This window comes from Anser cygnoides, chromosome 16 (assembly GCF_040182565.1).
Source record: "Anser cygnoides isolate HZ-2024a breed goose chromosome 16, Taihu_goose_T2T_genome, whole genome shotgun sequence".
Taxonomy (NCBI): domain Eukaryota; kingdom Metazoa; phylum Chordata; class Aves; order Anseriformes; family Anatidae; genus Anser; species Anser cygnoides.
In genome coordinates, this window is record NC_089888.1 from 12,670,245 (window position 1) to 12,694,159 (window position 23,915).

General features: G+C 45.0%; 2 long non-coding RNA genes across 2 annotated transcripts in view; both read left to right on the forward strand.

Annotated features, from left to right (window-relative positions):
• The window catches only part of LOC106043488 (uncharacterized), a 122,643-nt gene extending 99,611 nt beyond the window's left edge, over positions 1-23,032 (forward strand). Inside the window, exons 9-11 of the long non-coding RNA XR_010825295.1 lie at positions 15,360-15,438; positions 16,160-16,242; positions 22,443-23,032. This is a non-coding gene — a long non-coding RNA (uncharacterized lncRNA). The remainder of the gene's footprint in view (positions 1-15,359; positions 15,439-16,159; positions 16,243-22,442) is intronic.
• On the forward strand, positions 3,464-8,173 carry LOC136786479 (uncharacterized). Its single transcript, XR_010825296.1, has 2 exons — positions 3,464-3,930; positions 7,364-8,173. It is a non-coding gene; the product is annotated as an uncharacterized lncRNA (long non-coding RNA).
• Positions 23,033-23,915: the final 883 nt, after the last annotated feature.

Sequence of the window (23,915 nt, forward strand, 5' to 3'; positions counted from 1 at the left end):
TAAATTGGTTTATTAATGTGTACAACCTAGCACAGTGTCTTTGAGGCTGCTGTATATTATGGAGAGGCTGGAACAAGGAGTCGAGCTCTCAAAAGCCATGTCTATACTGGTAGCTTAAATATACCCCTTGTTAGTCTCTGACAGCGAGGCTGGCAGGCTCGTGCTCGTACCACGTAACTCTCTTCTCCTTCAGTGTAGGCTACTTTTCGCAGGATGCCTGTTGAAATGGCCCTAAAGTATTGAATCCCAAATCCTGCCTGGGAAATGTCTAGAAATGGGTTTGCAGACCTGGGACAAAACTGGGGACTGCTGTAAAAATTTTGGTCAAGTAGCTGCTGAGAGAGTGCAAGGAGGAAGGCAGGAGGCTGGTTAGGACCTGGAAGCAGCACGGGCTTCACATTAGGGAGAGCTGAGCACTGATACCAATTCATAATGAAACGCACCATGTAGCATTGCATAGCACTGACATGGCCCTGCCTCCAAAACAGGATCCTTTTAACGCGCTGCGTCCCAGCCTCGTGCATGCGGACTGGCTTTCTCCCTTTTCCTCCCCCAAATCAGTGTTTCCCTTTCCCTGCCCAGGCACAACCCTACAGCTTTCTGTCACCACGTCTTATGGGTGAGCACCTTGCTGAGGCCAGCGGCGAGCAGCCTGCCTGTCCTCGGGGAGATGGCCTCTGGGGCTCACCCATAGCGCTCCGTTGGCTTCGTCCACTTGAAGGTGTGCTGCCATCGGTAATCTCATCTTGCTTTGCACCTACAGGTAACTGAGCACTTTCCTGTTACCCATGTACAAGACATATGTACACATGTACTTCTACATGTATACACACGTATATGCGTTCACATATCTATACACACACACAGATATCCCTGTACAGGCTGTGGGCTGTCAATCAGTTATACATCTAAACGTATACACATCTCACTGGATATCTCCTCAAATCTAACTCAGCAGGTTCCTCCAGGTACGTGATCTCTGCCCTTCAGATTTTGCTGTGGGCATATTCATGGGAGCGTGTGCCGTGGGGGCTCTTCATGGTTCGTTGCGGAGCACGTTGATACAGCAGGGCAGGAGCACACAGGTTCCTCGCGTGTCGGCTCAACGCTTACAAATTGGTGCCCATCACACTTTGTCAAATGTGTTGTTTCGAACCCCAGGAGCTGCTCATTCATCCTGCAGCCCAAAGTACCAATAACACCTGCAGCACCCAAGGCCTCTTGAAAGCAGTGAAATCCAATCCCCGAAGCCTCGTAGCAGTGATGAGCAGAAAATCACAGCAGCCAGTGTTGGAAAAATAGGAATCCAGCTAAAGCAACAGTACCTTGACAACACTTGGCACTGCAAACATCACTTAACTTGACAAACAACCAGTAATAGCTACAGTGAAAATAAAGGGTTAGGCAGGTAGAGAGATAAAGTATGAAGAACATGCTGAGCAAATAACAGCCTTTTGAGAATCATCATTAGCATAATTACTAAACATAGGTAATTGCTGAAATAGCATTTGCTGGCAGCATTTGTATTTCTAAATGCAACACTTTCTCTCTTCCCTACGTAATTTTCTGCTAGGACTATAGCGTGTGCTTATACTCTGCTTTTAACTGAGAGAGAGCTGGTATGGAAACTGGCACCATCTGAAAGCCGAGGGCACAGAAAGAAGCAAACATATTTAACACCTTGGAGTCCAAACATCCTTTTTAAACAAGGTTGTCATACTTGGGGCTACATGCTTTGTTAAAATCTATATGTTATACCATCAGCTCAGCAATTGTCCCAGCGCCCTACTCGATACTTGATAAGATTGGACATTCTCAAATCAATTCCCATTGATTTCTGGCTGCTGAAATAGGATAAGCATGTGACAGACACAATGAGCATTTAGTACAGCAGATCAAGCCATTCCAGCACTAGAAAACAACTTGGCTGTTAATAAATAAAATAAAATAAAATAAAATACCCACCAAAGAAAAAAAAAATACACAAATGCTGTAACATGCAGTGAATTAGCAGAATTCCTGGCCACAAGCAAAAGCATTAGCTGGTTCTGCATCTGGTCAGTTTTGAAGGTAGACCAGGTGGAAATTAAAAATACAGTAAAATAAAATAAAAAAAAATTAAAATCAGGCAACAAATGAGGCTACATCTGTGAAGGCTATAGGGCTGATCTGCAGTTATTTATGTGTACTGTATTTGACTTAGGCACTGAGATCACGCTGTACTGGCTTACTGCAACTCTGACAGCCTGTTGCTTCTCAAGCAGGTAGGGGCTGTAAGAAGCAAGAGCTGGTCTCTACCCAAGTAAATTACTGATAAATAACCATGGGGAGGGGATATATGTGCACTCTTAGCTGGGAATATTCCTCAGTCCTGGAAAACAAAAGTACTACAGGGACTCAGGCTGTTTGGTTAGTTGGTTGTTAGAAATGAAGCAAAAAAGTGATTTGAAAGTAAATGTAAGTGGGAAAACAGGACCTTGTAGGGATGGCTTGGAACAGACAGGATACTACAGGGACAGCCCCGTGGATAAGGCTGGGGTAGCGGGGCCTTGTAAACCTTCCAAGGGCTAGCGAGATGCCACGAAGTCATGGGCAGAGGCAGTTCTCACTGGCTGAAAAATCTTTTTAATTTTAAAAATTGACGTATCCTAGTTGTGAGGTTGGAAGCTGCTATCCATCTCTCGCCCACCGATCACGGCTCGCTGGAAGAAGCATTCTCGCCAGTCTCAGGTGGCTGAACCGAAATGAGCGTCATCCTGACACGAAGGGGGAAGGACGGTGGCAGCCCAAATCCAGAGCAAAGCCAGGAGACCTCGTTGGCTCCACGGCGGGCTCCCACGGGGGCTCCACCAGCAGCGCCCACAGCATGCTCTTTGCGGAGCATCCCCTGCGCTCGCCTCAGGGCTGTCTCAAGCCTTGAAAATTAACGCTTGAACGTAATTTCCTCCCAGCAAATTCAAACACAGTAAGCAAGAGGCTTGGTGATCCATATAGAAATGCAAGATAAAAAATGGCAGACCCTTCAAAGATAAACCAGAAAAGCCTTCTGCTGCTGAACCCTGAAAATGGTGGCATTTAGATAGACAGGCATTTCTTAAGGCAAGAAGATCAGTATTTTGCTGTCATTCATTAAGGATTTACCAGTTTTGTATTGATTTTGTTGTGGCCTCCTATGTACTTTAATTGCTGCAATAGAAAAACAAGTTGCTATACATGACATTTCCTTTCTGAGAAGCTGGCAACAGAATTGCACAAACCACTGGTAGATTCACTGATTTCCCTTGTGAGTCAGTAATAAAATGATGACTGAAACAGCTTGTCCTTTTTTTCTGTTCCAAAACAGCTATTTATTTTTTTTTCAAGAACTCTTGCTAGCTGGATTTAAAAAAAAAAAATCTTCCTAATTGCTGGATAATATGGTAGACTTTGCTGTAGCATTTCAAGGTTATTAACTCGGGGGGTTTGTTGGTTTATTTTGAGGGACAGACACCTGAGTGCTGTTGCTTGAGCAAGCAGGGATGCCCAGGCAGACAGCACCCAGGGCTGACCAAGAGCAATAATTGACAGAATGGTTTCTGGTGCTCTCAACATTAGGCTGACACGTGGTGCAGCTCTCAGGTGTGTGGGCTGAAAAACAAATGCCTCCTTCCTCCGGAAGGCAAGCCACCAGCTCCGATTCAGGGTTTCGCACCTGGGAGATTTGCAGCAGCTGGAAACCCATTTGGTGTGGGGTAAAAGACATCACAGTGTGATTGCAGACAAGGCTGATTAAGCTACCTCACCCATCCCTTTGGAAGGGTTTTATCTGATGCTGTAGGCTTGAGAAGCCTTCTTAGGGCATCCTCAGCTGAGCAGCCTCCACCTTCCTGAAGGAGCTGCCCCACCAGCAGAAGGCATCTGCTCACTGAGTCTCACTGGGCTGAAAGGGAGGTGAGAGGAGGAGGCCTTATTTTGCTTTCCCTTTGCTTTCCTTCCTCAACTTTCCATGTTTTCCAAACTTATGTTCTAATAGGAGTTTTTCTGTGTTTAGCCATCTACTGATCCCCTCTGTCTGAGTTTCTACAGCTGCACTCCTCTCACTGTGCATTTCCAAGCTTGGTGGCTTTGTTTTGTGTATTATTAAATCTGTGACCCAGGCAAAAGTAAATCCAGAGAAGACAGTAGATGGGAAATAGTGTTTCAGAGTTAGAATTCATGACAATACTCACTGTTCTCCTCAGACTGGTTAGGGATCTGCTGCATGAATTAACGTTGTAAGAAGAGAACTACAGAGTTCTCCCTCCAGCAGCTGGATTTGTGCATGTTTGGGTACTGTACTGAGAGGTGCTACCACAAAGCGTAGATAGATGAATGACTGTAACCATAAATAAAATAAAGTCTGTGTGTCCATGTATAAATTCTGCAAGAGCCCCATGAGGTAAGTCAGCATTATAGGAATGTTTGAGATGGATAATCTAGGCTCCTGGTGACGAAGGTGGTGATGTGTTGGAGGCAGAGCCTGGGCACTCTGTTGGGATTTCAGAAGTGGCAAGACTGCTGAGGAAGGAGGGGAGATGTTAGAGTTGGACTATTTGGTAAGAAATAATTATGTGCAATTAAGCAAAGAAAAGCATCCAACAGCTCTAGGAGTGTATTGGGCCTCGCGTGTGTGTTTTGGGGAGACACAGAATCTACTTACTTAAAAGTGTGATTATCAGAAGCAGCAAAAATGTGCTCAGTGCAGAAAGCAGAGGTGGGTTGAAGGAAAAAAAAACGTGGCTTTCTTTGCCTTCTGCTGATCCTGCTTCAGATCAGAGCTGCTGGAAACCTCCACGAGGAGTATTTGCAAGCTGTTTTGCATGGCCATTTCGGCATGGCCCAGCTGGTTAATGCTAGCAAATCTGGGCCGGTAATGTTTCCTGAAATAAAACCCCTCTTGCCAGAAGAAGAAAGTCTAAGAACAGAAAAGTCTGGTGGTATTTTTTTCCGTCATTGCCTATGTACTTCTCAGAGACGTGTAAACAAAGCCAACTTGTTGATGAGAAATATGTCAATCAAATTGCTGCTGAATGTTCTGGAGACAGTCATCAGTAGATGTTTTGACTAAATGTCTGAGAGCTCACGCTCTTGGGAAATTTCCCAATAGATCTGAAGATAAACACACAAGCTCTTGGCATCTCTCCTGACTGGATAAGAATCTGAGAACTGGTAATTATTTACATTTAACCTGCATGCTTCATACATGCGAAGGATGTGGCACATACTTCAGAAGGCAGCACCGGAGCATTTCATACTGGTGTTTGTTAAGGACAATGTCCCAGTGAATATTTAAATTCTGCCAGAGTACTTGTCTGCATTTCAAAGGATATCAGAATGCAAAACCCAAACTTTGTCATATTCACCACTAGTCACTTTGGTCACAGTTGAAATATGGAGGTAACAAAAATCAGATGAGAGAAATGTGGGAAGCTCTCCACCTGGGGGTAACATCGCAGATGTTTGGTGAGTCAGGGAGGAGAAATCTGGTATTCAAAACAACTTTAAGTTTCATTTAAGTCAAGTGTTTAATGATCCCCTTCTGTGAAAGGTCCCCTGCTGCTGCTATTCTGTGCTGCTGAATGGTCCTTCATGGGGTAAAACGCTGCTAAATGGAGGTTTGGGGCTTCAGGGAAGCAAGATGAATTACTGGGATGCTGGCCTCAGAAAGCCAGAAGTAAAGGTTCACAACTAGGCACCTGAAAAGCACCAAAGCGCTGAGCAGTACATTGCTACTGGTGGTCTTGTTGCCTGCTTATCTGCACAAACTCTGAAGATGGGGAAGGTTCACTGCGATCCAGTCTTTTCCCCAAGCATAAGTGCTCTCGAGCAGTGACACCCAGTGCAGCAGACTACAATAGCTACTTGCACAAGGGTGTGGGCAGTGAAAAGTAATACAGAGCACTCACCAAGAAAATAACCTCTTTAATCTGACCAGGGGATCACTTTCTTTTCTCCTATGTTTCTTTTGATACAATTCTATCTGTGAGGATATGGCTAGTGTCCACTGTGCAGAGATCTTGAGGAATGGGCTGAACTCAGGAGAGGAATCATCAAACAGATTTTTTAATTAAAAATCTCAGATTTTAATCTTAGTTAAGTAACCTTTCTGATTTGTTTACCAGGAGCATGCCCAGGTGTTTCTTTTTTTTTTAAATTTGTGACAAGTCTAACAAAGCATAAGTGGTTTTGTCCTCCACCCTACATCATGGGTATGCTTGTTTTATTTTATCTGTTACAACCTGTTCCTCCCCTAGAGCACCTGTCCAACTGGCAGAAGTACAAACATCCATGGCCCATTGAGTAGAAAACATCTGTGAAATGCCATGGTATTAACCAGAATTTCATAGACGAGCACAAGGAATAAATAAGGTTTGCCTATGAGAATTTACCAGGCTCCATTAATGAAGTGAACGACTGACACTCTGAATTCCTGAAACCTGCGGAGTTTGCAATTGTCCATCTCAGCCAAGACTCTATTATTGGTTTTCCCAGACTTTATATCTCAATCATCAACAACATACAGTCTGGTTCAGAGCACCCTACTGCAGGTATACACTGCATTAGTATAAATATCATTGCACAGTGCTGCAACAGAATGAGCATTTCATCTGATCTACAAAATAATATTCTCCCCCAGAGCAGTCAGAAGCTCAAGATGGGCAGTATGGATTGTGTTGTACTGGCCATCTGTCCGATGTTGCCTGGTCAGTGGGGGAAATGATGCTGTGATTATTTATGCCCTGAAAGCTTTCTGGATGGAAACTGCTCACTGTGTTTGTATGTGTATAGGTATACATATAAATATAAAAGGCCAATGCTTAAGCCCAGCTCCAGATCATTGGAGGAGAAATGCCACTGACAGACAGGATGAGGCATTAGGCTCCCACGTTTGTATGTTTGTAGCTTAAGGAATGACTTCCTTATTTTCCATCTGACCCCACTAATGTGCTTCAGCTCCAACAGCCCCCAGTAGGAACAGTTTCTCCTCATTAGCCCATTCAGTTCCTATCTGGCAATATTAAAAAGAGGGAGGTAGACCTCTGTACAAGCTCAGCTAACAGCTCACACGTGATATTGATCACACCATGTATTTGTGGATGACTATCTGCCTGGTTATCATGTGCGCCCTTTGATACCAGCTGCGGGTAGCAGGGGTGCTCCAGCTGTCCCCATTACATCCATGACACTGGTTTTGGATGTTATTCCTCCCCTTCGTCTTGAACAACCAATATAGGCCTCAGATCAACAGAGGCCTGCTGTACTCCTGTTCTTGCAATTAAAATGATATGAACTAGAGCCAGAGAAGAGGATAAGGGCATTGCAGCTTTCTCCTGTGTATTTTCAGGTCTGTGTTCCGCCCAGTCTGCAACCCAAGTCAAATCCTTCTGCTGTTGAAAACAGTCCATATCTGCTGATCTTTGGAAGTTTCCACTTATAAAGACCTTTGCTGAGAAAAGCAGTATCCTGATGAGTTGTCTACATAGTTGGACTGTTTCTGGGTTACTCTTCATTTACAATGGTATTACTGGAGCAGTTAATTACAATAATTTGATTGCATAAAAAACTCTTCTAAATGCCTACACCTAAACATTCACTAACATTCATAAAAAGTTAAAGCAAACAACTCAAGAACAAATAAACACAAATCATAATGAATTTTTGATTCTTTTAGCATTCCCCAAGCAACCCTGGTACTTGCCAGCCTTGTCAATATTTTAATACGTTCAGGAGTTCTTGAAAGTAAACAAATGGCCATCAGTGGGTAAGCACTTCTGTGTTTGTCTTTCAGAATTAGTTGCTCAGGTAGGTTGCATGTGTGTGACAGACTGAGTGCATTTGCCTCAGAGGCATGGAAACCAGGCTTAGACATCTGTAAATGCTAAAATCTTGAACATGTTCACATCACACCCAAGCTCCAGATTATGTGAGATGTTTTCTCTACCAGCTAATCGGCTAAACACTAACACAGGGCAGATGGGAAACGAATGACTCAGACGTATTAATCCTCCAACTCTTTACTGACCTCTATCAATCCTTTCTACTAGGATTTCCTTTGGCAGATAATGGGAATTTCACAACACATACAAAAAGAGTCTAATTCAGGCTGTACAGATTCAGTTTGACAGTACCCCTTAAAAAAAAAAGAAAAAAACAATATTCTGCAAGCACTGTTGCCCTATGGCTTTCCACGTTAAATCTCTGGGTGATGAGGAGTGGCTGCTCATTCTTCAGGACCAGAAGTCAGTGAGGGAAAAGCCACAAAAAAAAAAAAAAGTCATTGTGGACGGATTATTTATGCTGGGGAGAAAACTCCAAAATCAGAGCACAGCTCAATGCAGCGAGCTAAGTGAAGAGCCTCAGAAGATGGTTTGATGTGGGTATGAGTGCTGCCTCTGACAGCTCAGTGCACCCTATGCTATCAGGCGGAACAACCAGCGAGGCTGCCACGTGTTGCAGCCCCAGAGCAGCAATCCAGCTCACGCACCTTTGGATAAATTAGGCCCTGTCTCTGCTGATGTTAAAGATCCGGAGGATGCTAAACTGGTGAAGTTACTTCAGGCCCTTCCTCTAGAGCCGTTGTTCTGCGCTGGGCACTTTCTGGTCCTCCTGCAGGTAGCCTTGTGCTTATCTCAGGGACTGGGCTTCGAGGACACCCTGTGCTGGATCACGAATTGCCTTATCTGCATGTTTTGCTCACTGTGAGGTAAGCAGGAGTAATGTGTGGTGATGTTTGGAAATAATTACTCCAGTCAAGTCCTATTAAAGCTCCTTCTTTACTGTTTTTGTAGTAGAGTGGAAACAGCTTTCCATCTTCCCTAGGTCACTGTGCCCCTTATGTCCTGAATTATGCTCAATTGTCATAAAAAAGACAAATGATGTATCTTGCTGTAAAAGCCAGCCTCATGTTAAATCTCAGTGCCTTGCTCCAAGGTACCAGAAATATTTTACCTGGGCAAAATACATGTGTATTTGTTCAGAAATACTTGGACGAGCAATATAGAGGCTTTCAACTTAGTCTGATGTAGTTCTGGGTCACTGAAGAGAGCTATAATGTATAAGCATCAGATGATTATAATAACAAACAGAGCTTTTTCATAGACATTGCCACTCACAAAAGTCAGTGTTTGTGCTTCTGTAAATATACTGATATATATTTATTAAAACCAGCAATGAGCTAGGTGTGTGTTATATGACTGCAGAGCCCCATTATTACATATAAGCACATTTTCTTAATTGCCATGTGAAATCATTGCCTCCTAAAATTCTGTGGGTGGTTGGAAACAAAATACTGAAGACTAATACAGTTTTGAACTAGCAAATTATTTCCTGCATAGCTTAGTTTAGCTTTATGTAGCTGCAATAAATGTGTATCTTGATGATATGTTTAATATTACATTACATTGTACTGTTTTCCATTGTGCTGAAATACATTTTAGCATTTTTCCACACGGTAAGATGACAGAGATCAATTACAAAACTATTAAATGCCAATTAACATCTTTGCAATCTGAATCCCAAATGAACCTGTTAAAAACACCTTGTTACATGTCACTTATATGTATAAATGCTGCTTAAATGTTTAATGAATGCATGAAAAAGTAATTACCTATTTACTGCTTATGTAGTGGTGAACTAATCCCATCACCGTTAGTTATGTCCACTGGAAAACTAAGATTGAATTTGCAAATATAAGTGGCTAAAATGGGCTCTGAAATGCGTTGTTCATTAATCAGCTGTACTTCCATGTAGTGCCGAAATATAGGTTTGGAAATCCAATTTTCAGCACTTCAACAAGACCATTTTGTCCTATTAAGCCATAAAGTTATTTTCTAGCCTGGTCTAGGTATTGTTGGTGATCCTTACTGTAGAACTTAGGCATTGTGCAGCAACTGCGAAGTTTTCCTGGAAAAGGTCGTCATCATCTAAAAAAAAAATCTCACTTTTTAGCAATAATTTAGACTAAAATGTAGTCAGTACAACAAGGTTAACACCGCCACTCATAGGAAAATGTAGTCATTACCCTTGGGATAAGAACTTTCCCCTTGCAGAATATTTAAAAAAAAAAAAAAAAAAAAAGGATTTTTATTTATTGCAAGTAGTCAAGATTTTGCTTTGGCATCTCAGCTGACAAACAGCACCTTCTTGAACACCGCAGAGAAGATCACATCGGCTGTGTCATGTATCAATCTTAGCCACCTTTGCTCAAAACTCTGCTTCATTTATCTGGTCTCTGGAGAGCACAGAGGCTGAAATGCTGTGCAGCACGCTCTGCTGGAAGCCTGACCACAGGAAGCTGAAGGTGATGAGGCTCCTGAAATGCTGTGTGAAGGTGGGTGAAAGGGGGCTGAGGGCACGGAGCCCATATTGGCACAGACTGGATCCAAAGACAAGCTACTTCTCAAGTCACTCAGGCCAGCCCAGAGCCCGGGCTGTTTCCCTTGCTGTTGGAGGAAACACATTTATTTTCAATGGGTTTTGTTTGCCTACCTTCCTTTCCTGTCCGAGGAGTTACTTGTGTGGGAGTGAGATCGAAAGCACTGTTAAAGCCAAGCAAGACCAGTAAATGTACAAGTCCTACAAGAATAAAGAGAGGAGTTGCTAATGGGGAATTGCTTCTGCCTCTCCCTCCAGGCTGCTGAAGCACAGCCTGCCGAGGGCTGAGCTGAGGATCAAAGAGGGATGCTGAGCCCGCAGAAAGAGCTTGGTGGGCAGGTGGAGAGGAGCAAAGGCTCCGGTTCCCCGGGCAATGTGAACTCCATGGTCACGTCCACGGCAGGCTCTTACCGGGGCTACCGAGCTTCAGGAGTAGGGTGAGTGCTGCTGCAGGTCTCTGTTCCTTCCAGCCACCCTTCTGCTCCTCTTGGCAAACACATCATGCTTTGTCTGGAGAGACTTGTCTCTTCGTAATCAGAAAATACATTTGGCAAGTCCCAAAGGAGGAGTGTCTGCTAGTGTCATGCAAAAGGGAGGGAGCAACCCTGGGAGCCACAGGGGAAATGTGAAGCAGCAGATGCCTGCAGTAGGGACCAGGACCGGTACTGCTGGGATGAGGAGCCTGGACCTGGCCGCAGTGCAGCACCAAAATGGTTTGGGAGCCAACGGGCAATGGTTTGGCATTTGGGCATGTGCACAAAACCCACAGCCCGTCCTGCTGCACCATGTGGTCTGCTGCTGCTGCACACTCAGTGGGGTTCTTGAGAGAAACGCTTTATAGGGAAAAGGCTTCGTCAGAAGTTTGCCAGATAGCCTATGAAGGCAGGCATTGTTTCAGGCTAATTCCTTCTCTTTGGTGTGCTGGATCATGCCAGCTGAAGATGTTATGGGACTTGCTCACTGAATTCTCATTAAAACAAATGCATATTGGCCAGCAGACCTTGCCGTATGGCTCTGCAAAGCTTACCTTCAGCATCTCCTCTAATTTCTGTACCAGATGACTCCAGACAAGGCTATTAGCACAAACTGGGTAGGACAGGAACCAGCGGTAGCCTCTGCTGCCAGATTGTCCCATCTGCAGGTGTAATAAAGCGCTGTCTTTGGGGAGCCCAAAGCTATCCTTTCCTGTTAGCCTGGGGCAAAACAGAGCAGCAGGTGCAGGGGTGGCTTTGCTACTGAAACCTGTTGATTCAGGAGCATTCGGCGATGTGTTTTTGTGGCTGGCATAATTTTTTACAGAAGAGAGAGCATTAAGAGCGTTGTTAAGAAGTGGGCCTCTGCTGAGAATATTTTGCTCTTTGGTAGCTGCTGTTCTTCTGGAGTCATTCTGGTGGCTCTAATGATGGCAGATGCTTCAATGTAATTTTCAAGGAAAAACACTGGGTGTTCCCCCCCTTCACGTCTCCCCAAGATAGAGTCACACGCAGAGGGTTTTCTTTTTTGTTCAGTTGTTTTAGGAGTGTAATTTGATAATTCACTTGCTTGTCTGATAAATGTCTGCCCCTTGATCCCAGCTACAAGAGATGGAATAAAACGTAACTGGATTTGACAGACAGAATTTGTCTGCTGTGTTTGAGGCACAGCGAAGCAGCCTGGGGAGAAAAACATTACAGCAAATTATGCTTTGTTATCTGCCTATGTGAACGGTGCCAGGTCAGCTTGGAGTGGGGAGCGAGCAAGTCCTCGAAAGGACAGCTCCCACCAAGCTCAAAAAGCAGCGCCAGCCACCGGTCAGCCTCCAGGGCTGGGGATGCACAACAGCGAGCCCAGCGTTGCAGGTGCCCTGGCTGCAGTGGGGATGGCTGCGTGGCTCAGCCACTGCAGAACTGCCTTAGCCACTTTTTTTTTAATTTACCAGTTTTAAATATGTTTATTCTAATATTACTCTTCGGGGTGATTCAGGTTGTAGAGGCTGTTCAAAGCATTCCCCGAACGCATCCATTAATCGCTGTCCTTATTTTAAACAACTCAAGTTTCCTACAAGCTGACCCCTATTCAATGGCACTGGAAGGCCATCATCCAGGCTGAGAAGACTGCACCTTCACAGCTGAGCCTGCTCTGAGCTTGTGCCGATGGTTTCCTTCTGCCTTTCTGCTTTCTCAGTGCCTCTGTGCTTCAGGGGTGGGCAGTGCTGAGCTGTGGGTGCGCAGCAGTAGGATGCCCAGCTCAGCACCACTACACTGGGTTGCTTCTAGCAACAGGAGCTCTTTTACTGGTGGTTTTGAAAGGGATCTTTAGATGCCCCTAAAATTTATCTTGCAAATAGCTGGAGCAAGGTGTGAGAAGGAAAAAGTCTGTTATCCTCACAGGAGGGGAATAACTTGCTCCAAAGCACTTGCATCCTAATCCCTAAATTCACATAATGCCACAGGTACTTTTCCATCAGAACAGTGACTCTGATATCACTCTGATGAGTGACTTTTTTTTTTTCTCTCCTGTGTTCACTGCCTGGATGGTAGCTATCTAACCTGACCAGATGTCCTCCATTCCTCCCACGTCAGAGCCTGCCTGCTCCTTTCCTGCAACATCCATCACGCTCCAGGTCAGCTCTTCCTTGATTTGTGGGAGATGGTTGCCCAGCCTGCCTCACCTTTAATCATTCCTCTGACAGCAGCCGGAGAGATGAAAAGCTGGGGGGATCCAAGTAATCCATTTCCAAGTGTAAAAAGCCCAAAAATATGGAGGGAGAGCGGAAGGGAGCAAGTCAGTCCGCTGAGCAAACAGACCGATTACGTCAAGGGACAGGAAGAGCAGCACTTGGAAATCAATACGGATGAGGCTTTGAAAAGGTTGACTGACTGCACTGGATTAGCTATCGATTTTTGTCATTTTCACAGCTAGTGCCATGCTCTCCACCCGCTGAGGCCATTAAGCTCTCAGGCCTTAAACTTCTAATCCCTCACTAATAACAACAAGACAATGGCCTGGCAAGCTAAGGATCTAACAGGATGTCCGATAGCTTTGGTGCGGCACTGAGCGTGCCAGCGTCTGGAGATAAGTCACAGGCAGCCCGGAGACCACGCAGGAACAAAACGCAGATGCCCAGGAGGATTCGGCTCACACACCGAGGCCAAGTGCAAATCAGTGTTTATTGGTAAGAGCCTCCGACTGGCTTCCAGTTAGCGCGAGCAGCGTGAGATGCTTCATTTTTGCAGGAGCTTTCTGAGCGTTGATGGTTTTTGGAATAATCGCAGCCAAGAATTTTGTTTGTTTTCAGGATAACATTGGTAGGGATGCACAAGAGCCTGGGCTCCCTCTCCGATGGCTGGGGCTGCATTTGAGCATCATGCCATCACCGTAATGTTGTTCATTCAGCACACCCAGCTGCAGGGAAGCCAAAGAAACCCTGAGCTTAATTTGAGGTAGGACTGCAAAAAAAGGGATATTGGAAGGAGTAAACCCCGTATTGAGTGGGGACAGCAAACAGAAGAGGATGAACGGAATACCTTTTGTGATGGGAGGTGACTAAGAAGTGATAGAAGAAATGGATAGAAGAGATCTGGGCATGAGTGAGTGCTTCCAAGGCTGGGAAACTGAGCTAGCTTCTTTCTGTACAACCCTTTATACAAAGTAGAGCAGATTTGCCAGGTCACATCAGAGAGCTTGTCCCAGCTTGGCTTCCAAACCTGCAAGCAGCAGCTGCTGTGTAGACATCCAGTCACGGATGTGGCCCCACAAACTCATGTCATACAGCTCCTGTGTAACTTGCTCTCTGGAAGTAGTCTCAGTCTATTTGCAGCCTCCAGAGCCTTGAAAAGTGTGTCAGCATGTCCCCAGGTTCGATCCCACAAGGTAAGTCATCTGCACGTCTCAGCTTTACTCCCTCAGCTGTGGAGGTATAAAGCAGATGGGTGCAGCCCCCCCAGGCCCCCCCTACCCCTTCTGCCACCCGCTGCTCCACGCCATGCTCTCGTTTCTATCCAGCTCCAGGGCTGCCAGGGCCTGATACAGCTGTGACTGGCCAAGTATGCTAAGAAGAGGAGAAAAACCTGGAGTTATTCTGTATGTTCTCCAGCAAAGGTTTATTCTTTGAGCTGTGCTCAGCAGCATCCCATTCTTTCCTCTGCTGCAGCCACTGCATCCCCCAAGCCTGTGCGGTCCACTACCTGCTGCACATCAGGCTTTACAAGACACCACCATATCCATCATCTCTGAAAACACCCCAGCACATTCCTAGCGTATACTTATTTATCTGTGGGAGAAACTAAGAGATCTGGATGGAGCGAAGAGATCTGGCAGCGGTGGGGTGCAGAACAGGGCCGTGTCCCCAAGCCTCCCGCAGGCAGCTGTGCGTGCGAGGGGCTGATTAGAGCCCGTCGGGGGGGCATTCAGCCTTTTGTGATTGTGTTATAAATGCTTTGCTGAGGGAGTGCTCAGCTTTCTGAGAATCTCAGTCTAAATGTTGACAGTTTGATTTTGCTCGGGTTTGGTATTTATTTTAAAGGCCTTTGCGGTTCTCAGAAACGAAGGGATTATTGTCAATGTACAAAACAAATGGGCTCTGCCAGATTTCATCCCTTTGGAAGCAGAGAGATAATGCTCCTGCAACAGCAATCATCCCTGCCCACCCAAACGGGCAGCAAACAAAAGCAAGAGGACTTGCGCGGGAGCAGATAGAGCATCCCCATTCACAAATCTTGTGCAAATCCGGAGCATGCAACGCTGTGCTCTTCCTCGAGCCTTCTTGTCGGGCAGCTGGCCAGCTGGCAAAGGCGCGTCAAATTGAAATGTTCTCACTCGTTTTCTATTCAGATTGGTCCTTGCTTTTTCAGGGCCAATGCATGGCTTCAGCCCTTCTATAGTGTAATTCCTCCTGAAATGCTCCAAAAGCACAGGAAAAGGAAAAGGGATGCACAAAGACATAGGAAACAAACAATTTTATTTTACTTTTTTTTAATTTATTGCAGCACACCTGAAGTACCTGTCCTGAAATCAGTGGGCCTATTCAGAACCAATCCTGGGGTAAATGACAGGAAACTCTTTAAGGTGAATTACTTTGCGGCTACTGAGATGAAAATAACCCTGTCTGTGTTTGTATCTTTCTGTTTTTTCCTTGCATTAGTTGATATGTGTTTTAACATTGGTTCAGATTTACTTAGAAATATTTTTGCACTTCCTTTTAAGAGTGGCTGGAGAAGATGTTATATGGAAAGTTTCATTCGATCTGAGTTAAAGATTTTATTTATTTTTTATAATTTGCTTGGAGAAAACAAAAAACCCTGTTTTCATTCCACTCAAAATTATTTTCCCATTTTCTCAAAATTGAAGAAAACAAATCCCTTAATTTCTCAGCTCTCATCAACATCCCCCCCGAGGCTTAAGCAAAATGTTTCGAAGAAAGCATTTGAAGGGATTATTACTTTACAGCTGCTGGGAAGGGTCAGACTGGGGGGGGAGAAGAGATTAAACGACATAACCTCTCACCTTGTACAGTTAAATAACTTGGGGGAAATCCATAGGTGGTGCAAATCACTTTAGCTCAAAAGCCCTTTTTATTTTTTAATTTTTTATTATTACATTTTATTATTTTCAAAGAGAATATTTATTTAGATGTTGATTATTTTAAATAGCTGTCAGTTGTCTCAAGGAGATCACAACTGGAAAATGAGTCCCGTGAGCAAACAGGCTTGCTTATTACGTAATGCTGCTATGCATGTTTTGCCATGTTGTTTTGCTGATTCCCTCTATTTATTTTCTTTAAATAAAGAAATTGTGAGTGGTGCCTGTGAGTGGTACCGGAAGAGGGAGATGCCAGCAACAGCCAGGAGAAGAACCTGTGCATCACGCGTGGTAAGTCTGTGTTAACCCGTGGGAACAGGTGAGTCCCCAGGAGGCACGTGGGATATTTGTGGGGCAGAGAGGGGCAGGTCCCTGCTGCCCTCCTCTGCTCCAGGTGGCCATCCACCACCTCCACCTGGGCCACAGACATCCTCCTCTCCCCACGTGCTCTGGCGGTCACTGGCTGAGAGCTGGATTTGGATGCTGCTGCTTTAGTTTGTGAGTACAGGATGGACCACTTCAGTTTACCTCCTATGTACTGTGCTGATCTGTTGACTTTCCTTATGATTAAAATTAATAGTAAAACAAAACATTTGTCACAGCTGATCATAACAGAGAGCACCACCACTCTCCTTTGCAGACCACACTAAGTTTAGACCAGAAACTGTTCAGCACAGAGGTGTGGCACTAAGCACGGGAAGATATTCATGGGATATAACGCTCGGGCAGGGCTTTACCAGAGTAAATACCACCACCATTCCTCCAGACTTAGCCGTCTCCCACCCTGCTGTATTCACAAGCTCTCACACCACTGCTGCCGCAGCTCTCACCACCTTTGGGTGGGAGAGGCCGGGCGGTCTCCGTCCCCGCAGGGAAGCTGCAGCCTCCCAGCCGCTGGCACCAGCGTGTGCAGCCCTGCCGCCCGCGAGGTGAGCGTGAGGCACAGTGTGCTATTTATTTCACAGGAGGCAGAACACTTTTCTTTTTTTTTTTTTTGGTTGTTTTATCTCTTTCCAGACAGTTGGCTCAGTTTAATGGACTGTCTTTCAGGCGGTGCATAATTCTTCTCCAAATTAAATTCTCTTAGAAGCCCAACATAATACAGACCGTGTTGTCAGCTCATTACTTTTACATCCTTTCTTGTTCTGTTTATGTGAGCAGAGGTTTAATTAACTATAATCTACTGTGTAGGCAACAGGAAAAGAACACTCTACTTGAAGGTATGTATTTCTGCTCTATTATATTTGCGAATATTTTTGGTGGGGGAGAGTTAACCTTTCTATCCACGAGCAAGGCTGATTGCTGTAGGTCTCTATGCAAACGCCTGGGGAAGCCTTAGGCATCCACATTCATCTGTCCCCTCCTAGTGACCCTCATCAGCATCCTATTCGGCAGTAGACTGGAGTTAAATCTAGGAGGAAAAGAAGAGCCTTTGTTGGCTGCAGCCTCAGCCCTGCGAGCTCGTGGCACAGGCTGGTGTTTCCTCCAGGGAAAGATGGCTCGGTGGGAGGCAGCAAGAAGCATCTCTCATCCCTCTGCAGCCCCAAGGCAAAGAGCCCAGCTGCCTGCCCATCTGTACTGCACCTATGATGTCTTCTGTGCCTTTGAGGTCATTCGTCCTTGTCCATGATGGCAAAAAGCACAGAAATTCCAGCTAACAAAGTGAGGCTCACAGCTTCAGCCTTTGCACTGTTTTCATTTCTCAGGCTGTGGATTCAAATGCTGCAGAGGGTTTCCCAGTGACAAGATTATAAAGCAGATTCTTTCCTGGTGTACATTTAAAAAGCTGTTTCATCCACAAATTATGCTTTTACCCAGAGAACTCTGAGTGCCCAAACAAGGCCACACACCTGGGCAGAAGGCAATACAGCAAAGGTGCTCGGTTTTGCACAAATGCCAAGGTTTGCCATCAGGTGAGCCTGGGTTTAGTTAGGGGTTGGTACTTGTTATGTGGGGTACATTTAGATCTCACCAGCCAGACTCAGATTCCCTCAGAAATTCACAGGTTTTGTCCAGAAGTTATCAAGAGACAATGCTAGCATTTGCTATTCATTAAAATCAAATTATTTAATTAAAATAAATTTAAAGAAATTGTTCTTATAGTTTTTACCATTTACCATTTTACTGTTATCCCTAGTTCATATGCAAAGAAGGGATGCAACTCTGAAAGTCTGCTTGGCGTTCCCTCTGTGTTAGAGTTTCAGAGGAAAGCTGTTCCCTGTCACGGCTCTGCCCCCAAAAAACCAAAGCTGCCCTCCCGCTGGCAGCAGGTGGCCCTTCCACACCTGCGCCAGCCAGGCTGGCAGAATGGGGTTACAGCTGGTGGGGCAGGTGCTGTCCTGGGGATAGCTGCAAAGAACTCCTGAAATGTGCATTTCTGTAACCGAGCCTGTTGGATTTACGTACAAAACCACACCATCTAGTTGAGGATATTTGTTTTACAGGTTAAATCACAATCAGTTTATGTTGCTAAGATCACAGGAGCTTTACAAATAATTTATCACAGATGCCAGCGTCAAAGCATCCCAGACATTACAAGTGTCTATTCAAAATAATTTTAACATTCAGTCTCAGCCCAGCTCATGGTTTTGTTGCCTTACGCCCACATAACAATAAACAAGTGGCTTCTGTGCTGAAGGCAAATCATCCTGCTCCCACATCCACTGCAGATAGCAAAGCTCTTGCCTGATGAGGCCCCTTGGGTGCCTAATTTCTTTCTACTCACCTCACCATAGCTGACAGAAGAATTTCAGCTTATTGACAGCAGTGTGTATGCATGAGTATGGGGCTCACAGGGCAAACAGAGGGCACCCACCACTGCTGTGGCTGCAGTTGCAGAGATCATTTGGCCAATGATATATTTCATTATGGCTTTCCAAACAGGCAAATCTCATTAGATGTGACCTGGTAGGACACGATTCACCAAGGACTGGTGACTATTTTCCAGGTGGTTAGAGGACATGTTGTCCGCAAGCATTGTGTTGGAAATAATTCCCCAGAAAATCCAAGAGGTGCCTATTACTAAAGTCCTGGTGAAGCAAAGGTGTTCCAAAGACCCATGGCTAATGTATGGTCTATTGAAGTCTTGCTGCAAAAGCAAGCCAGGTTCCAGTTGCAGAACTGGGGAGCTGCAGGTGTTGCTTTGCACTCTCATCCTTTGCTCCCAGTAGAGCACTGCTCACTATTAAATTGGGCCAGGTGATTAAGACTTCATGGGCTCTTTCTAACAGTCAAGAATCCTCCCACCCATAAACTGCTCACGAGATGTCATTTTTTTTCCCCTCACTGCTCAGCTTTATTCAGACTCATCCCTTCCACATCATTACTGTCGTGTGGGTTGAATGTGAGCCCTTAATGATTGGTTTTCAAAAGCTCTGGATGGTCACACGTGGCAGATGGAGCTCCCCGTTCCTGGCCAAAGGGGGTGACCCTTGCAGCGGACACTGCCACTGCACGTGTGCTCCCATGGGGACTGACTCTTTTCCATTCAGGCTTTCTATTCAGGCTGTCTGGTTTGAAAGGTTCACCCTCCAAATGGCTGCAGGACTGCCTGTGATGGTTCCTGTATTTGCAGAGTGCTCCTGTGTGCACCGATGAACAAAACTCCCTTTCATGCCAATGAGCACGAGTGAGCTCAAAGCCAATCTTTTTCAATATGAGACTATTCATGCAGCTACTTTCTGGCATTCCTTTTGCTCTAATTACAGCTACTTTTTTTCTTTGCTTCATTAATGAATGAAGACACTCAACCCTCAATTCACAAAGGCATTTAGGCATCCGACTCCTGCTGAAGTCCCTGGTGAATCTAAGCATTAGACACTCCTCAACTCTCCTCTCGCTCACGAAATAGCACAGGGGACCTGCATGGCATTTTTTCTGATTTGTACCAAGCTTGGGCGAGTGAAGAATCAGAGCCCGTGTTCACAAGAGGAAGGATGCTCGGTGATTGAAATACAAACTGGGAGGTTGATGATACAAGGGCTGTTTCCCAGCTCCGCACCTGACATTGTGAATGACCTTGAATAAATCACATCCCTCCTGTCTGCAGCCATCCAGAACGTCGCTGCCTCGCAGGTTTGCAAGGCTCCATGCTTTCATGTTCATAGATAATCTAGCCTGGGCTGTCCCGAGGGTACTGGATGTTTATGTTCCCTTTGGGACTCTCACTTCCTCAGTCTCTTTGAAAATGCCAATTTTAGAGATTACTGCAAGGAAACAGAGACAGGGTCCAGCGCAGGCAGGAAGAGCCTGTCACTCAACTCGGCATTCCCATCTTTAAAAACAGGAAAAAGGACAGCAGAAAAACATCATAGGCAAAGTTAATTGCCTTATGTTTATACTGGAGGATCTCAAGTTTCCCCTCAAGAGTCACTTTTCATCTGCCCACATCTGTTCATAGGCAGGGCTGTGGTCTCCTGGTGCCGAGCGACAACGCATCTGTAGGCAGAGCCTGTTGACTGCACCGCGGCGCGGTTCGCGTTGTATCTCAGTTGGATTTTTCAAGGGCAACGCAATTTGCCAGCAAAAGATTGTGCTTTAGCTGAAAGTGCCGAGGAGTGGCCTGATCCATCTCCACATGTCACTGCAGCAATGCGTGGGATGCTCAGGGAGGACCCCAGACACCCTCTGGGGTATGGAAGAAATAATGTTTGCTGTTCCTGCCGTGCCCTTGGTTGCACCGTTGGGTTGTAGAGCACTCTGTGTTCATTAAGTATCAGAGGGAGAGTTTTTAAAGTTTGTGTTTTCCTCCCTTCCAGATTTTGCCTTGCAGCCATCGGAAATGCCAAACCTGGCCTCACTTTGCTGGAGAACCCGAGTTAAAACAGAGAGGGAGCATTGCCACCCCGGTGCAGGGTGTGCTGCTCTCACTCAGCCCAGACTGAGTCTGACAAAAAGTTCTCCAGAAAGCAAACTATTATTGCATGCACCTCTGATGTGCGCACTCTTTCCTTCAGCTGCTTATGCTTTACTTTCTTGTCTCTGCACTGTTACAATCTGCTTGCTCTCCAGCCTGCTACAATCAACAATTAATCACACGCTATCAGACGCAGAAAGAAGAGGGGAGACTAAAAGTCACAGAGGACCAAACTGCAGGTTTGGGGTGTAATCACACCCAAATCTTCACCAAAGCCTAACCGAAATGTGACGTACCCCATGCTAGCACAGCTAAGGGAGGGGTGCTGGTCGTGGTGGTGCTCACCCACCTGCAGCACTTGGCTCAGGTCAGCAGCAGCATGGGGCTGGCCCAGACCTGCAGGAGGTGCTCACAGTTCTGCAAGAACAAGCCATAAATTTCAAGACAATGAGGGTGTTTTTTTGAGCAGCCGCACAAGACAAGGAATGAATTACTGAACCCATTCATGCTTAGTGAGTTATTAAGTGTAAGGCCAAAGACTGCAAGTGCTCTCTATGCTCAATGTCTGAGTTAATAAACCATCACTCAGACACCAGAGAATCTGACTGCAGCACTGAATTGTTATTATGAAATGTATACTTTTTTTTTTTTTTTTTTTTTTTTTTTTAATAGCTGTGTTTGTTCGCTTAGGGAAGGCACTCAGCAGTTGTGTGCAGTCTGTGTCACTTTCCTCTCTTCTGGTATCCATCAGCTGGGTCTGCTGCTCTGGTTTTACAGCCAGAGAGGTGCTCCTTTGAGAGACCTGCAGGGCAGTTTGGGGGTTTGTTGCCACCTCACAAAGGCCATCTCCAAGCAGTCAAACGAGAGAGAAGGTTGCGAGCAAGGCTGTAAGTGGGGAAATGACCCCAGGCCACAGCTCCAAACAGGTTCAGTTTGGCGTCTCATGCCTCCTCCCTTCCTCTTCCTCTTCCTTGTACAGCCATGGTTTTTGGGATTTAGAGGCACCACTTCAGGAAGACCCACATATCCATATAGTTGTACAGGCAATCATCTAACTGAGACTCTGGAAATACTTGTGAAGACTTCCAAGCAAAACTAATGCTCTCTCTGAGACTGTAGCAACTTAATGCCTGAGCTCCATAAATGCACTGTCTTTCAGTGCCCCTGCTTCAAGGTTTGGGATTGTAATTTGTTTGGGAGCTGCACAAGCTCCACCAAACATCAAAAATTGTCGCTTCTAAAAAAATAATTAAAATTACTAGTAAAACTAGACAGGCCTCATCTAAATACCCTGAAAGCTCAGTGAGGACTCACCAAATACTTAATTGCCTAAATGTTGCTTTTCTAGGAAGTGCTCCTCGCTCATTTTCTGTTGTGAAGCTCCTCTTAGTCCTTTTGCTAAGACTAAGGAGTTATGATCTGTTGCCATAAGAGAATGAGGCTGTATCAGGACATCCTTGCACAGACATTTATGTCACAAAGCACTAAGCAGAGGAAAGGCTGGAACATTTGTCTTCTCTGTAAGGTCTGTTGCTTACCCAATACTTCTTGTAAGCTCTCCTACCATCTCAAAGTCCATGGGGCTCTGCAGTTCCATGAACCTAGTTCTCAGAGCAAAAATGTGTTTTTTTTTCAGACTTAGGGATTACTGATATATACGAGGAAGACAAAGCACGAGGCCAGCTAAAGGAAGGGACCTTTGCAGAAGACATCATTGGTGAGGTCACACCTTTCCCTCACAGTAACACCACAGAGCTTCACGGTGTTCCAGCTGCAGCCAAAGGTGAAAAAAAAACATCTTTTCCTTCACAGTGAAGCAGGCAATAATCATGGCCCAGCCTGGAATCTAGCTTGGTAGGACAAATGGTTTTGGACTTAAAATGATAGAGTATCGTCATTTATGTAAATCTCAGCACCTCCCAGCTTATCAGAAATAAATAGGAAATGCATTCTGATGTTCTCCAAAAATTATTATTAAGGTTTCTTATTTTATTTTTATTTTTTATTTATTTTATTTTTTTGCCAGCATAATAACCTTTAATGCTTTTGGTGAACTGGCACGTCTCTACATATTTCTGTCATGTACTATTCCTGGCCTGAGACACCATCTTCTTGCCCAACAATGTGCATGTATACACACATTAGAAAGCCTCTTTCCAGCACACCTTAGAATAATACAGTATTATCTGATATTTTTGAACAAGAAATCTAAACTCCAGTTTGAACCTGGAACTTGCATCTCTGTAGTGCATTGGCAATATTCTCAGTGACAAAGAGTTGCAGGATCCTCTTTTTTTTCATCAATTTTAACACAGTCTCATTCATTGCTGTTAGAGGAGCTTTGAAGTTTTCATGCTTATGTGAAAAATCCAAGTTTTGCAATTTGGGTTAAATTCAACTTTTTTCTTTCTTTCTTTTTTTTTTTTTTTTCCACCAGCCTGACAGCAGCTATGTTGTACGGTAGTTTTATAGCATATGTTAACTAGCTCAGAAAGGAGAAAACGCATTTTACGGTAGTTTGGTGCTCTCTCTAGCAAATGAAAAGCCCAAACTTATTAAAGATGTTCAACAACAAACTCAGACAGGGTACATGTGCCTCCAACTTCCACCGATGTCACAGGAACTCTGGGACACATAGCATTTCATCAAGTCAAGGTCCCCCAAAATGAGAATATTAGGTTACTATCCTGTATTTTTAATGAATCGTAATTAATAAAAATAGGTGAAATTTAATTATTTCTCCTTGTGATCGGTTTATAGCACATGAAATTCCCTTGGTTGAGGGTAACATTTCCTAAAATTCCCTTTGTCTCTTGTTCTCTGTTGTGGTTTCACCCCAGCAGGCAGCTCGGCACCCCCCAGCTGCTTGCTCACTCTCCCCAGGTGGGTGGGATGGGGAGAGGATCAGGAAGGTAAAGCTGCGAGACCTCGGGGGTGAGACCAAGAGAGTTTACAGGTAAAGCAAAAGCCACGTGCATGAGCACAGCAAAACGAGGAATTTATTTGCTACTTCCCCGGGGCAGGCAGGTGTTTGCCCCCCACCCCACCCCAAGGAGAGCAGGGGGCTCATTGCACATAGTGGTTCCTTGAGAAGACAAATGCCATAGCT